Genomic DNA, 14,357 nt, shown 5'->3' on the forward strand with positions numbered 1-14,357 from the left:
TAGAAAAAGCTTTATGCATGATACGATATTACTGTGGGCTGTGTCTGTCAAGGAACAATAACGCACTGAGAGGTGAGTCAGGTAAGAGGTGTAGAAATCTGACTACCTCCCCCTGAACCTTCTCTGTCTGCATGACCTGACTGGACGCAGCTGTCTCTCTATGCCCGTCCTGCCGCTCTGCTGCTTCACATCGCCAAGCTAAACTGTGTGACACACCACACATAGTTCACACTCTTCCACCACCCCTTCAACTGCCCTGAGCAGAGAGGGGAAGGGAGACGGGAAAGAGCACCGAAAATCTGGTTTAAACACAGGATGCATTATGATACCACTACAGCTCTTAATTCTTGAAAAAGTACATTAGTTCATCCACTGCAGTCTGCCTAAGCCTCTTGGGACGAGGAGCGTCTGGACTCAAAGACATGAGAGACATGCTGAATCATCACGGATGGGACACAAATCCCCTGAGACTGTCAGGCAGCACAAATGACAGGAACAGCAACTGAGGGATCAGCAAGTCCCCTTTACCGCCGGGCAGGGGAACAGGGGCTTTCATGCCCTCATTGCAATGGCAGCCTGAATAAAGCCCTTCACAATCTCTTCTTTTTGCCCATGTTTTGCTGAATATGTGACTGGGTGGCAGCTGCAGGTTGGGTGATAACAGCAAGGCTCTGTTCGCGAAGAGCTTTTGTAGCTGCTTCGCTTATGGGCAGGAGATGACAAGATGCCTTCCCCCTTTGTGTGGCAGGGAGAGAGCCGGGGGGGTATGCAGGGACAGGGTTCACATGGGGCGAATGAAAATAAATGCTTCAGTGATGCAGCAGACGTCAAGTCAAGCTGGGATACAAGCACCTTTTCCAAGCAGCTGATACACTTTGAACTGATCACCAGGTGCAACTTAATATGTCATCATATTCCACAGTGATGAGATCAAAAGGAGAATCTGTGGATGTCAGTGGATATGCCAAACCAAATCTGCCATTTATTAACAATTTCACAAGTACCACTGACCTGCCCATCTCCAATAGGCTAATTCTGATCCAGTCCGTCTGAAATGGAGACATATTTGGGGATTACCATATAAGAAGTCTACTGTATTACCTGAGATCTGCCTAACACAATCCCCTATTATGTCAATTAAAATAGAGTATGAATACTTTTCCTTAACAGAAATCTCAGCAAGCCTCAGAAAACGTCATATTACAATGCATCTGAAACCATCCCAAGGGAACATGAAACATCTCTATTGCATTTGAATAGCCTATATATGCAAATTGCATAGTTGTTTAAGGAGACATACTGTAGCCAGCCAGCCATATATGTATGTAAATGTGAAATGACAACTGGCCACCCTCTTCACATCTATACGTTATACTCTGCTGCCCATCTGTGGAGGAAACATGAAATAGCCCTAAAGTTAAGAACCCCCACTCATCAACATGTTATAAAACCATGCCAGATCTTTGAATATTCATTGTTTCTCTGTTTTTGGTAACATTGACTTTCCATATTTCATCTGAAGGTATTTGTCTCGTATGTACTTGTATTTGAATTAGATGTGGTAAGAATGTACTGTTTGTGACTCATATTTCAATTTGGCTGTTGGTATGGAAACATATTTTACTTAGACACAGGCAGTGATGGTTCTTTATTTTTGTAACTATACATTGTAACAACATTGAATTACAATGCTTTAGTGCATTATAATGATGTTTTCCAAGAATACACAAACAAATTATTTCTGAATAATTACATACTCACAAGATTGTTACAGAGTAGTATATCAAGTTATTCCTAAAGAAATAGAACAGTAATGATTAGGTAAATACTGTAACTATTTCTAATAAAATGTCAAAGACATACTGTTTGTGTTAATTGTTTGCTATGCGGTGATCCTACATGTCACACTGAATGTTTTATCTTCCTGGGATAAATAGGCTACACATCTATGCATTGTAACACACATTATTGACTTGGTCCATTACAAGAGTTCCACAGATGAGTCCAGCACAAAGATTCGAGTTTACTGCCCACATGTGTTGTAATACAATATATATTCCTGCTGACTGTATTCTATTTTGCCATTGGCTGAATCGTTGCGTTATTCTGTAGCTTCATTTGATGCTTCATGTAATTTCATTGGATATAGCCTATATTGTCTTCCCCATGTTCATTGGTCCATAAATACACCGAGTTATTCTATTTGCTAGAAGCTCAATGCCTTGATCTCGAAAGCACCCAATTGGTTCATAAACTGGGTTAGTGGTGCAACGATCATCACAGGAGGAAGAAAGTAGGTCAGTGTATTCCTCCTGCCTATTGTCGTTCCAATCCGCCTCAGTACACATGTGCAGCTTTTCCACACGTAAGTCACATACTTTGTTATATATTATGCAAAAGGACTATATCATGTTTCCTTAATTCAACATTGAATTTGGTATACTGTGTGCATTTCATTACTCGTATTATGGTTTCAATTGGCTGTCTAAAGCCATTCCCGAGGAGGTGCAGTCATCGGTTTACAGTGTAACTTTTAGAGGCACACAGTGGCATGTAATGCCGGGAAAAAATGCGATTTGTAGGTGTCTAACCTAATTTACAAATCTGGAATGACCGTATGTCATTTTATTTGATTGGGAGGCTATTTTTTTCTATTTGTACATTGCGTGATTTGCCTGAACTTCCCTACCACGGCTCGGATTAAACGAGGTCATAGCTGTGTTGCATAAAACATCTAGTGACGGGCGGTTGATTACCTGTTACAATCATTTGCCTTTTATAGGCCTGTATAGTCATCCTTTAATTAACAGCAACAATGTTTCTCCTCTATATGAGCAATGCAATGCGGATGTTGGGCTGATATTAATACAATGTAATGAAAACATACTGCACTGGATTCTGTTCTGTTTCAGAAAATATCAAATCAATGTGACAGTCACTGACAGATTTCTTGCCGTTTGTAACCGATTATGTTTCATGATTTGCCGTTGTCAATAGGCCTATATGCTAGACACATCCTAGTGCAGAATAGTCTAATGATAGCCGAGTATTTCTTCCAAGCTCCAATGTTAGTGAAAACAAATACTATTTTGTTATAATTTGAGCAAATCCGTCTGCTCATAAAAGTACACCATTAATTGCAGACTGCTGTAAAAAAGAAAAACGATAAAAAATCTACATAAGTTGGGCAAGCTATTTATAAAAAGAGTCTCAATATGTGGTCTATTCCTGACGAATAAATGGCTACAGTACACCATGTCCAGGGAATGCACATTCCAATGCTCACTTTTAGAAGGACATTACTCTTCATGCTATTCTTAAAATATGAAACAGCTATTCCTGAAAAAGTCAACAAGTGTATCAGTAATGTGACAGTAATGACATAGATGATGCTACTTGGTTTTAATTTGACATAATATGCCATGAAGGTAAATAGAGGTCATTGGGGTCAGAGAAAATTCAATTGTGATTGCGTTGTCTTTACTAACTCCTTGGTGGACAGTAGTAGGCTATAAGACAGGTCTTGTTTTTGTTTTAGGAAATATTTACCTGTCAGTACTGCATATTAACACAGGGAAAGTGGATTCTATTGGCTACTTAATCAAATGTTGGTAATCATCCTTTACTTTAGCGAGTTGCAACATGTTGCATTATGTGTGGTGCTTGGTTGTTTCCACTGGAGCTGTGCAACTCGCAGTAGCTTTTATGTTGGCTACCCAAAATTACACACTCCTTGATTTTTCACTTCTATTCTGAAGTCTCTCGGTCTTTCTTTCTTCATGTTGCCCTCATACCCAAAGCCAATTTTAGGTTTCAAGGGGGGGATTGAAAAGCAAACAAGGCATCGAATTTGAACACTCCTACAGTGTATATGACCATAACCTGACCATATCTGCCTGCCCTGCCAGTATGATGCTCCTCTCAGTGTTTTCACTGAGGTTTCTCTGAGCCTACAGTAGCTCTCAAAGAACATGCTAAGAAATTCAAGTCAGTCAGGAATATTGTGCAACATGCTTGAGCAGGATATGCCGAGGGAGAAGAAAGGAGAAAGACCTTGTATGATGTCGACTACTTGAGGTCAAGGTTCCTCAACTGGTGGCCCGCAGGGTTTTTTATTTGGCCCCCCAAGTTTTCTAAGCATAAAAACATTTCTCCTTTCTTCTCCCTTGGTATATCCTGCTCTTTCTGCAAATTTGCTGTTGAGCCATCCTGCCTTGATGACAGCTTTGCACACTCTTGGCATTATCTCAACCGTCTTCATGAGATAGTCACCTGGAATGCATTCAATTAACAGGCGTGCCTTGTCAAACGTGAATTTGTGGAATTTCTTTCCTTCTTAATGCGTTTGTGCCAATCAGTTGTGTTGTGACAATAATAATAATATAATATATGCCATTTAGCAGACGCTTTTATCCAAAGCGACGTACAGTCATGTGTGCATACATTCTACGTATGGGTGGTCCCGGGGATCGAACCCACTACCCTGGCGATACAAGCGCCATGCTCTACCAACTGAGCTACACAAGGTAGGGTTGGTATACAGAAGATAGCCCTATTTGGTAAAAGATCAAGTCCATGTTATGGCAAGAACAGCTCAAATAAGCAAAGTGAAACGACAGTCCATCATTACTTTAAGATATGAAGGTCAGTCAATTCAGACAATTTCAAGAACTTTGAAAGTTTCTTCAAGTGCAGTCGCAAAAACCATCATGCGCTATGATGAAACTGGCTCTCGTGAGGACCGCCACAGGAAAAAGGAAGACCCAGAGTTACCTCTGCTGCAGAGGATAAGTTCATTAGTTAACTGCATCTCAGATTGCAGCCCAAATAAATGCTTCACAGAGTTCAAGTACCAGACACATCACAACTTCAACTTTTCAGAAGAAAATGGCCTTCATGATCGATTTTCTACAAAGAAACCACCACTAAAGGACACAAATAATAAGAAGATACTTGCTTGGGCCAAATAGACCTTACACACCTCCAGGCTGTGTAAGGGCTATTTGACCAAGAATGAGAGTAATGGAATGCTGCATCAGATGACTTGGCCTCCACAATCACCCATCCTCAACCCAATTGAGATGGTTTGGGATGAGTTGGACCGCAGAGTGCAGGAAAAGCAGCTAACAAGTGCTCACCATATGTATGAACTCCTTCAAGACTGTTGGAAAAGCATTCCTCATGAAGCTGGTTGAGAGAATGCAAAGAGTGTGCAAAGCTGTAATCAAGGAAAAGGGTGGCCACTTTGAAGAATCTAAATATAAAATATATTTTTATGTGTTTTGCACTTTTTTGGTTACTACAGTTGAAGTCGGAAGTTTACATACACTTAGGTTGGAGTCATTAAAACCACTCCACAAATTTCTTGTTTAAGTAACTATAGTTTTGGCAAGTCGGTTAGTGCATCTACTTTGTGCATGACACAGGTCATTTTTCCACAATTGTTTACAGACAGATTCTTTCATTTGTAATTCACAGTATCACAATTCCTGTGGGTCAGAAGTTTACATACGCTAAGTTGACTGTGCCTTTAAGCCTTTAAACAGCTTGGAAAATTCCAGAAAATTATGTCATGGCTTTAGAAGCTTCTGAAAGGCTAATTGACATCATTTTTTTTGTCAATTGGAGGTGTACCTGTGGATGTATTTCAAGGCCTATTTTCAAACTCAGTGTCTCTTTGCTTGACATCATGGGAAACCCAAACGAAATCAGCCAAGACCTCAGAAATAAAACTGTAGACCTCCACAAGTTTGGTTCATCCTTGGGAGCAATTTCCAAATGCCTGAAGGTACCACAGTCATCTGTACAATTTTTCAGTTTTTGATTTGTTAAAAAAGTTTTAAATGTCGTTCCACTTCATGATTGTGTCCCACTTGTTGTTGATTCTTCACAAAAAAATACAGTTTTATATCTTTATGTTTGAATTCTGAAATGTGGCAAAAGGTCGCAAAGTCCAAGGGGGCCGAATACCTTCGCAAGGCACTGTATATGTATATGTGTGTACTTATGAAAAGAAATGTCCTCTCACTGTCAACTGCGTTTATTTTCAGCAAGCTTATGTGTAAATATTTATATGAACATAACACGGAACCCAAACCGCCATCGTACGCCATTGTGCATAAATTTATTTTGTTCCCCCACACCAAACGCGATCACAACACGCAAGTTAAAATTTCAAAAGAAACTCTGAACCAATTATATTAATTTGGGGATAGGCATTAACTAGTTAGCTTGCACTTGCTAGCTAATTTGTCGTATTTAGCTAGCTTGCTGTTGCTAGCTAATTTGTCCTGGGATATAAACATTGAGTTGTTATTTTACCTTTATTTTACCTTTATTTTATCCGGGCTCTTCACTGGCCATGGCAGAACACTGACATTCCTGTCTTGCAGGAAATCACGCACAGAACGAGCAGTATGGCTGGTGCCATTGTCATGCTGGAGTGTCATGTCAGGATGAGCCTGCAGGAAGGGTACCACATGAGGGAGGAGGATGTCTTCCCAGTAACGCACAGCATTGAGATTGCCTGCAATGACAACAAGCTCAGTCCGATGATGCTGTGACACACGGCCCCAGACAATGACGGACCCTCCACCTCCAAATTGATCCCGCTCTAGAGTACAGGCCTCGGTGTAATGCTCATTACTTCTGCGATAAATGCAAATCCGACCATCTCCCCTGGTGAGACAAAACCGTGACTTGTCAGTGAAGAGCACTTTTTGCCAGTCCTGTCTGGTCCAGCAACGGTGGGTTTGTGTCCATAGGGGACGTTGTTGCCGGTGATGTCTGGTGAGGACCTGCCTTACAACAGGCCTACAAACCCTCAGTCCAAATCAAATCAAATCAAATTCATTTATATAGCCCTTCGTACATTAGCTGATATCTCAAAGTGCTGTACAGAAACCCAGCCTAAAACCCCAAACAGCAAGCAATGCAGGTGTAGAAGCACGGTGGCTAGGAAAAACTCCCTACAAAGGCCAAAACCTAGGAAGAAACCTAGAGAGGAACCAGGCTATGAGGGGTGGCCAGTCCTCTTCTGGCTGTGCCGGGTGGAGATTATAATAGAACATGGCCAAGATGTTCAAATGTTCATAAATTACCAGCATGGTCGAATAATAATAAGGCAGAACAGTTGAAACTGGAGCACCAGCACAGTCAGGTGGACTGGGGACAGCAAGGAGTCATCATGTCAGGTAGTCCTGGGGCATGGTCCTAGGGCTCAGGTCCACCGAGAGAGAGAAAGAAAGAGAGAATTAGCAAGAGCATATGTGGGGTGGCCAGTCCTCTTCTGGCTGTGCCGGGTGGAGATTATAACAGAACATGGCCAAGATGTTCAAATGTTCATAAATGACCAGCATGGTTGAATAATAATAAGGCAGAACAGTTGAAACTGGAGCAGCAGCACGGCCAGGTGGACTGGGGACAGCAAGCAAGCGAGTCATCATGTCAGGTAGTCCTGGGGCATGGTCCTAGGGCTCAGGTCCTCCGAGAGAGAGAAAGAAAGAGAGAAGGAGAGAATTAGAGAACGCACACTTAGATTCACACAGGACACCGAATAGTACAGGAGAAGTACTCCAGATATAACAAACTGACCCTAGCCCCCCGACACATAAACTACTGCAGCATAAATTCTGGAGGCTGAGACAGGAGGGGTCAGGAGACACTGTGGCCCCATCCGAGGACACCCCCAGACAGGGCCAAACAGGAAGGATATAACCCCACCCACTTTGCCAAAGCACAGCCCCCACACCACTAGAGGGATATCTTCAACCACCAACTTACCATCCTGAGACCAGGCTGAGTATAGCCCACAAAGATCTCTGCCATGGCACAACCCAAGGGGGGGCACCAACCCAGACAGGATGACCACATCAGTGAATCAACCCACTCAGGTGACGCACCCCTTCCAGGGACGGCATAAGAGAGCCCCAGCAAGTCAGTGACTCAGCCCCTGTAATAGGGTTAGAGGCAGAGAATCCCAGTGGAAAGAGGGGAACCGGCCAGCCAGAGATAGCAAGGGTGGTTCGTTGCTCCAGAGCCTTTCCATTCACCTTCCCACTCCTGGGCCAGACTACACTCAATCATATGACCCACTGGAGAGATTAGTCTTCAGTAAAGACTTAAAGGTTGAGACCGAGTTTGCATCTCTGACATGGGTAGGCAGACCGTTCCATAAAAATGGAGCTCTATAGGAGAAAGCCCTGCCTCCAGCTGTTTGCTTAGAAATTCTAGGGACAATGAGGAGGCATGCGTCTTGTGACCGTAGCGTACGTGTAGGTATATACGGCAGGACCAAATCAGAGAGATAGGTAGGAGCAAGCCCATGTAATGCTTTGTAGGTTAGCAGTAAAACCTTGAAATGAGCCCTTGCTTTGACAGGAAGCCAGTGTAGAGAGGCTAGCACTGGAGTAATATGATCAATTTTTTTGGTTCTAGTCAGGATTCTAGCAGCCGTATTTAGCACTAACTGAAGTTTATTTAGTAGTCTAACCTAGAAGTGACAAAAGCATGGATTAATTTTTCTGCATCATTTTTGGACAGAAAGTTTCTGATTTTTGCAATGTTACGTAGATGGAAAAAAAGCTGTCCTTGAAATGGTCTTGATATGTTCTTCAAAAGAGAGATCAGGGTCCAGAGTAACGCCGAGGTCCTTCACAGTTTTATTTGAGACGACTGTACAACCATTAAGATTAATTGTCAGATTCAACAGAAGATCTCTTTGTTTCTTGGGACCTAGAACAAGCATCTCTGTTTTGTCCGAGTTTAAAAGTAGAAAGTTTGCAGCCATCCACTTCCTTATGTCTGAAACACATGCTTCTAGCAAGGGCAATTTTGGGGCTTCACCATGTTTCATTGAAATGTACAGCTGTGTGTCATCCGCATAGCAGTGAAAGTTAACATTATGTTTTCGAATAACATCCCCAAGAGGTAAAATATATAGTGAAAACAATAGTGGTCCTAAAATGGAACCTCGAGGAACACCGAAATTTACAGTTGATTTGCGCAACAGCCTTTTCTAAAACTTTTGAGAGGAATGGAAGATTCGATTTAGGCCGATAGTTTTTTATATTTTCTGGGTCAAGGTTTGGCTTTTTCAAGAGAGGCTTTATTACTGCCACTTTTAGTGAGTTTGGTACACATCCGGTGGATAGAGAGCCATTATTAGGTTCAACATAGGAGGGCCAAGTACAGGAAGCAGCTCTTTCAGTAGTTTAGTTGGAATAGGGTCCAGTATGGAGCTTGAAGGTTTAGAGGCCATGATAATTTTCATCATTGTGTCAAGAGATATAGTACTAAAACACTTGAGTGTCTCTCTTGATCCTAGGTCCTGGCAGAGTTGTGCAGACTCAGGACAAATGAGCTTTGAAGGAATACGCAGATTTAAAGAGGAGTCCGTAATTTGCTTTCTAATAATCATATTTTACTCAAAGAAGTTCATGAATTTATTACTGCTGAGGTGAAAGCCATCCTCTCTTGGGGAATGCTGCTTTGTAGTTAGCTTTGCGACAGTATCAAAAACGAATTTCGGATTGTTCTTATTTTCCTCAATTAAGTTGGAAAAATAGGATGATCGAACAGCAGCGAGGGCTCTTCGATACTGCACGGTACTGTCTTTCCAAGCTAGTCGGAAGACTTCCAGTTTGGTGTGGTGCCATTTCCGTTCCAATTTTCTGGAAGCTTGCTTCAGAGCTCGGGTATTTTCTGTATACCAGGGAGCTAGTTTCTTATGAGAAATGGTTTTAGTTTTTAGGGGTGCAACTGCATCTAGGTTATTGCGCAAGGTTAAATTGAGTTCCTCAGTTAGGTGGTTAACTGATTTTTGTCCTCTGGCGTCCTTGGGTAGACAGGGGAGTCTGGAAGGACATCAAGGAATCTTTGTGTCGTCTGTGAATTTATAGCACAACTTTTGATGTTCCTTGTTCGCGGTCTGAGCAGATTATTTGTTGCAATTGCAAATGTAATAAAATGGTGGTCCGATAGTCCAGGATTATGAGGAAAAACATTAAGATCCACAACATTTATCCCATGGGACAAAACTAGGTCCAGAGTATGACTGTGACAGTGAGTAGGTCCAGAGACATGTTGGACAAAACCCACTGAGTCGATGATGGCTCCGAAAGCCTTTTGGAGTGGGTGTGTGGACTTTTCCATGTGAATATTAAAGTCACCAAAAATCAGAACAGTATCTGCTATGACTACAAGGTCCGAATTCAGGGAACTCAATGAGGAACGCTGTATATGGCCCAGGAGGCCTGTAAGCTTAAACAAGTGATTGAGTAGGCTACATAGATTTCGTGGCTAGAAGCTCAAAAGATGAAAAAGTCTATTTTTTTGTAAATGTAAATTTGTTATCGTAAATGTTAGCAAAACCTCTGCGGGATGCACGGGGATATGGTCACTAGTGTAGCCAGGAGGTGAGGCCTCATTTAACACAGTAAATTCATCAGGCTAAAGTCATGTTTCAGTCAGGCCAATCACATCAAGATTATGATCAGTTCATTGACTATAATTGCCTTTGAAGTAAGGGATCTCCAGGCTCTGATCAGGCCCTACACCCAAACAAGGGCACTGCGTTCATCCACCTCTGGCCTGCTCGCCTCCCTACCACTGAGGAAGTACAGCTCCCGCTCAGCCCAGTCAAAACTGTTCGCTGCCCTGGCCCCCAATGGTGGAACAAACTCCCACTGTTATGCAGGTGAATGAGGACCCAAAAGCGACTTGGCGAAAACAGAGTATTTAATCCAGTAAGGTTACTTTACAAACAAAAGGCATAATACTACTCGTAATGACGAGAACAGACAGGAGACTTGATCAAGAACTGCAGGTTGCCTCGGGAAGGCACTTGAACGTAGCAGACTCAGACACCTGCTCACCACGCAGCATCTGAGGGAAACACGACACGACAGGGCAATACATAGACACAGCACGGTGAACAATAGATAAGGATCCGACAGGACAGGAACGGAAAACAAGGGAAGAAATAGGGACTCTAATCAGGGGAAAAGATAAGGAACAGGTGTGGGAAGACTAAATGATGATTAGGGGAATAGGAACAGCTGGGAGCAGGAACGGAACGATAGAGAGAGGAGAGAGAGGGAGGGGGAGAGAGAGGGATAGAAAAGGGAACGAACCTAATAAGACCAGCAGGGGGAAACGAACAGAAGGGAAAGCATAATGACAAGACAATCTAAGACAAAACATGACAGTACCCCCCACTCACCGAGCGCCTCCTGGCGCACTCGAGGAGGAATCCTGGCGGCAACGGAGGAAATCATCAATAAGTGAACGGTCCAGCACGTCCCGAGACGGAACCCAACTCCTCTCCTCAGGACCGTAACCCTCCCAATCCACTAAGTATTGGTGACCCCGTCCCCGAGAACGCATGTCCATGATCTTACGTACCTTGTAAATAGGTGCGCTCTCGACAAGGACGGGAGGGGGGGGGAAGACGAACGGGGGTGCGAAGAAAGGGCTTGACACAGGAGACATGGAAGACAGGATGGACGCGACGAAGATGTCGCGGAAGAAGCAGTCGCACAGCGACAGGATTGACGACCTGGGAGACACGGAACGGACCAATGAACCGCGGAGTCAACTTACGAGAAGCTGTCGTAAGAGGAAGGTTGCGAGTGGAAAGCCACACTCTCTGGCCGCAACAATACCTTGGACTCTTAATCCTGCGTTTATTGGCGGCTCTCACAGTCTGTGCCCTGTAACGGCAAAGTGCAGACCTCACCCTCCTCCAGGTGCGCTCACAACGTTGGACAAACGCTTGAGCGGAGGGAACGCTGGACTCGGCAAGCTGGGATGAGAACAGAGGAGGCTGGTAACCCAGACTACTCTGAAACGGAGATAACCCGGTAGCAGACGAAGGAAGCGAGTTGTGAGCGTATTCTGCCCAGGGGAGCTGTTCTGCCCAAGACGCAGGGTTTCTGAAAGAAAGGCTGCGTAGTATGCGACCAATCGTCTGATTGGCCCTCTCTGCTTGACCGTTAGACTGGGGATGAAACCCGGAAGAGAGACTGACGGACGCACCAATCAAACGACAGAACTCCCTCCAAAACTGTGACGTGAATTGCGGGCCTCTGTCTGAAACGGCGTCTAACGGGAGGCCATGAATTCTGAACACATTCTCGATAATGATTTGTGCCGTCTCCTTAGCGGAAGGAAGTTTAGCGAGGGGAATGAAATGTGCCGCCTTAGAGAACCTATCGACAACCGTAAGAATCACAGTCTTCCCCGCAGACAAAGGCAGACCGGTAATGAAGTCTAGGGCGATGTGAGACCATGGTCGAGAAGGAATGGGGAGCGGTCTGAGACGACCGGCAGGAGGAGAGTTACCCGACTTAGTCTGCGCGCAGTCCGAACAAGCAGCCACGAAACGGCGCGTGTCACGCTCCTGAGTCGGCCACCAAAAGCGCTGGCGAATAGACGCAAGAGTGCCTCGAACACCGGGATGACCAGCTAACTTGGCAGAGTGAGCCCACTGAAGAACAGCCAGACGAGTGGAAACAGGAACGAAAAGGAGGTTACTAGGACAAGCGCGCGGCGACGCAGTGTGCGTGAGTGCTTGCTTAACCTGTCTTTCAATTCCCCAGACTGTCAACCCGACAACACGCCCATAAGGAAGAATCCCCTCGGGATCAGTAGAAGCCACAGAAGAACTAAACAGACGGGATAAGGCATCAGGCTTGGTGTTTTTGCTACCCGGACGGTAAGAAATCACAAACTCGAAACGAGCGAAAAACAACGCCCAACGAGCTTGACGGGCATTAAGTCGTTTGGCAGAACGGATGTACTCAAGGTTCTTATGGTCTGTCCAAACGACAAAAGGAACGGTCGCCCCCTCCAACCACTGTCGCCATTCGCCTAGGGCTAAGCGGATGGCGAGCAGTTCACGGTTACCCACATCATAGTTGCGCTCAGATGGCGACAGGCGATGAGAAAAATAAGCGCAAGGATGAACCTTATCGTCAGACTGGAAGCGCTGGGATAGAATGGCTCCCACGCCTACCTCTGAAGCGTCAACCTCGACAATGAATTGTCTAGTGACGTCAGGAGTAACGAGGATAGGAGCGGACGTAAAACGTTCTTTTAGAAGATCAAAAGCTCCCTGGGCGGAACCGGACCACTTAAAACACGTCTTGACAGAAGTAAGAGCTGTGAGAGGGGCAGCAACTTGACCGAAATTACGAATGAAACGCCGATAGAAATTAGCGAAACCTAAAAAGCGCTGCAACTCGACACGTGACCTTGGAACGGGCCAATCACTGACAGCTTGGACCTTAGCGGAATCCATCTGAATGCCTTCAGCGGAAATAACGGAACCGAGAAAAGTAACGGAGGAGACATGAAAAGAGCACTTCTCAGCCTTTACGTAGAGACAATTCTCTAAAAGGCGCTGTAGAACACGTCGAACGTGCTGAACATGAATCTCGAGTGACGGTGAAAAAATCAGGATATCGTCAAGATAGACAAAAACAAAGATGTTCAGCATGTCTCTCAGAACATCATTAACTAATGCCTGAAAAACAGCTGGCGCATTGGCGAGACCAAACGGCAGAACCCGGTACTCAAAATGCCCTAACGGAGTGTTAAACGCCGTTTTCCACTCGTCCCCCTCTCTGATGCGCACGAGATGGTAAGCGTTACGAAGGTCCAACTTAGTAAAGCACCTGGCTCCCTGCAGAATCTCGAAGGCTGATGACATAAGGGGAGCGGATAACGATTCTTAACCGTTATGTCATTCAGCCCTCGATAATCCACGCAGGGGCGCAGAGTACCGTCCTTCTTCTTAACAAAAAGAACCCCGCCCCGGCCGGAGAGGAAGAAGGCACTATGGTACCGGCGTCAAGAGACACAGATAAATAATCCTCGAGAGCCTTACGTTCGGGAGCCGACAGAGAGTATAGTCTACCCCGAGGAGGAGTGGTCCCCGGAAGGAGATCAATACTACAATCATACGACCGGTGAGGAGGAAGGGAGTTGGCTCGGGACCGACTGAAGACCGTGCGCAGATCATGATATTCCTCCGGCACTCCTGTCAAATCGCCAGGTTCCTCCTGAGAAGTGGGGACAGAAGAAATGGGAGGGATGGCAGACATTAAACACTTCACATGACAAGAAACGTTCCAGGATAGGATAGAATTACTAGACCAATTAATAGAAGGATTATGACATACTAGCCAGGGATGACCCAAAACAACAGGTGTAAAAGGTGAACGAAAAATCAAAAAAGAAATAGTCTCACTGTGGTTACCAGATACTGTGAGAGTTAAAGGTAGTGTCTCAAATCTGATACTGGGAAGATGACTACCATCTAAGGCAAACATGGGCGTAGGCTTGTCTAACTGTCT

At 44.5% G+C, this 14,357-nt stretch overlaps 1 protein-coding gene across 2 annotated transcripts in view; it reads left to right on the top strand.

Annotated features, from left to right (window-relative positions):
- The first annotated feature begins 2,254 nt into the window (after positions 1-2,254).
- LOC124033784 (aryl hydrocarbon receptor nuclear translocator-like protein 1) overlaps positions 2,255-14,357 on the top strand; it is a 35,297-nt gene continuing 23,194 nt past the window's right edge. For both annotated transcript variants that reach the window (XM_046346076.1, XM_046346077.1), the window contains exon 1: positions 2,255-2,365. The gene's annotated coding sequence lies outside the window, so the exon portion shown is untranslated. The remainder of the gene's footprint in view (positions 2,366-14,357) is intronic.

This window comes from Oncorhynchus gorbuscha, linkage group LG04 (genome assembly GCF_021184085.1).
Source record: "Oncorhynchus gorbuscha isolate QuinsamMale2020 ecotype Even-year linkage group LG04, OgorEven_v1.0, whole genome shotgun sequence".
Taxonomy (NCBI): Eukaryota; Metazoa; Chordata; class Actinopteri; order Salmoniformes; family Salmonidae; genus Oncorhynchus; species Oncorhynchus gorbuscha.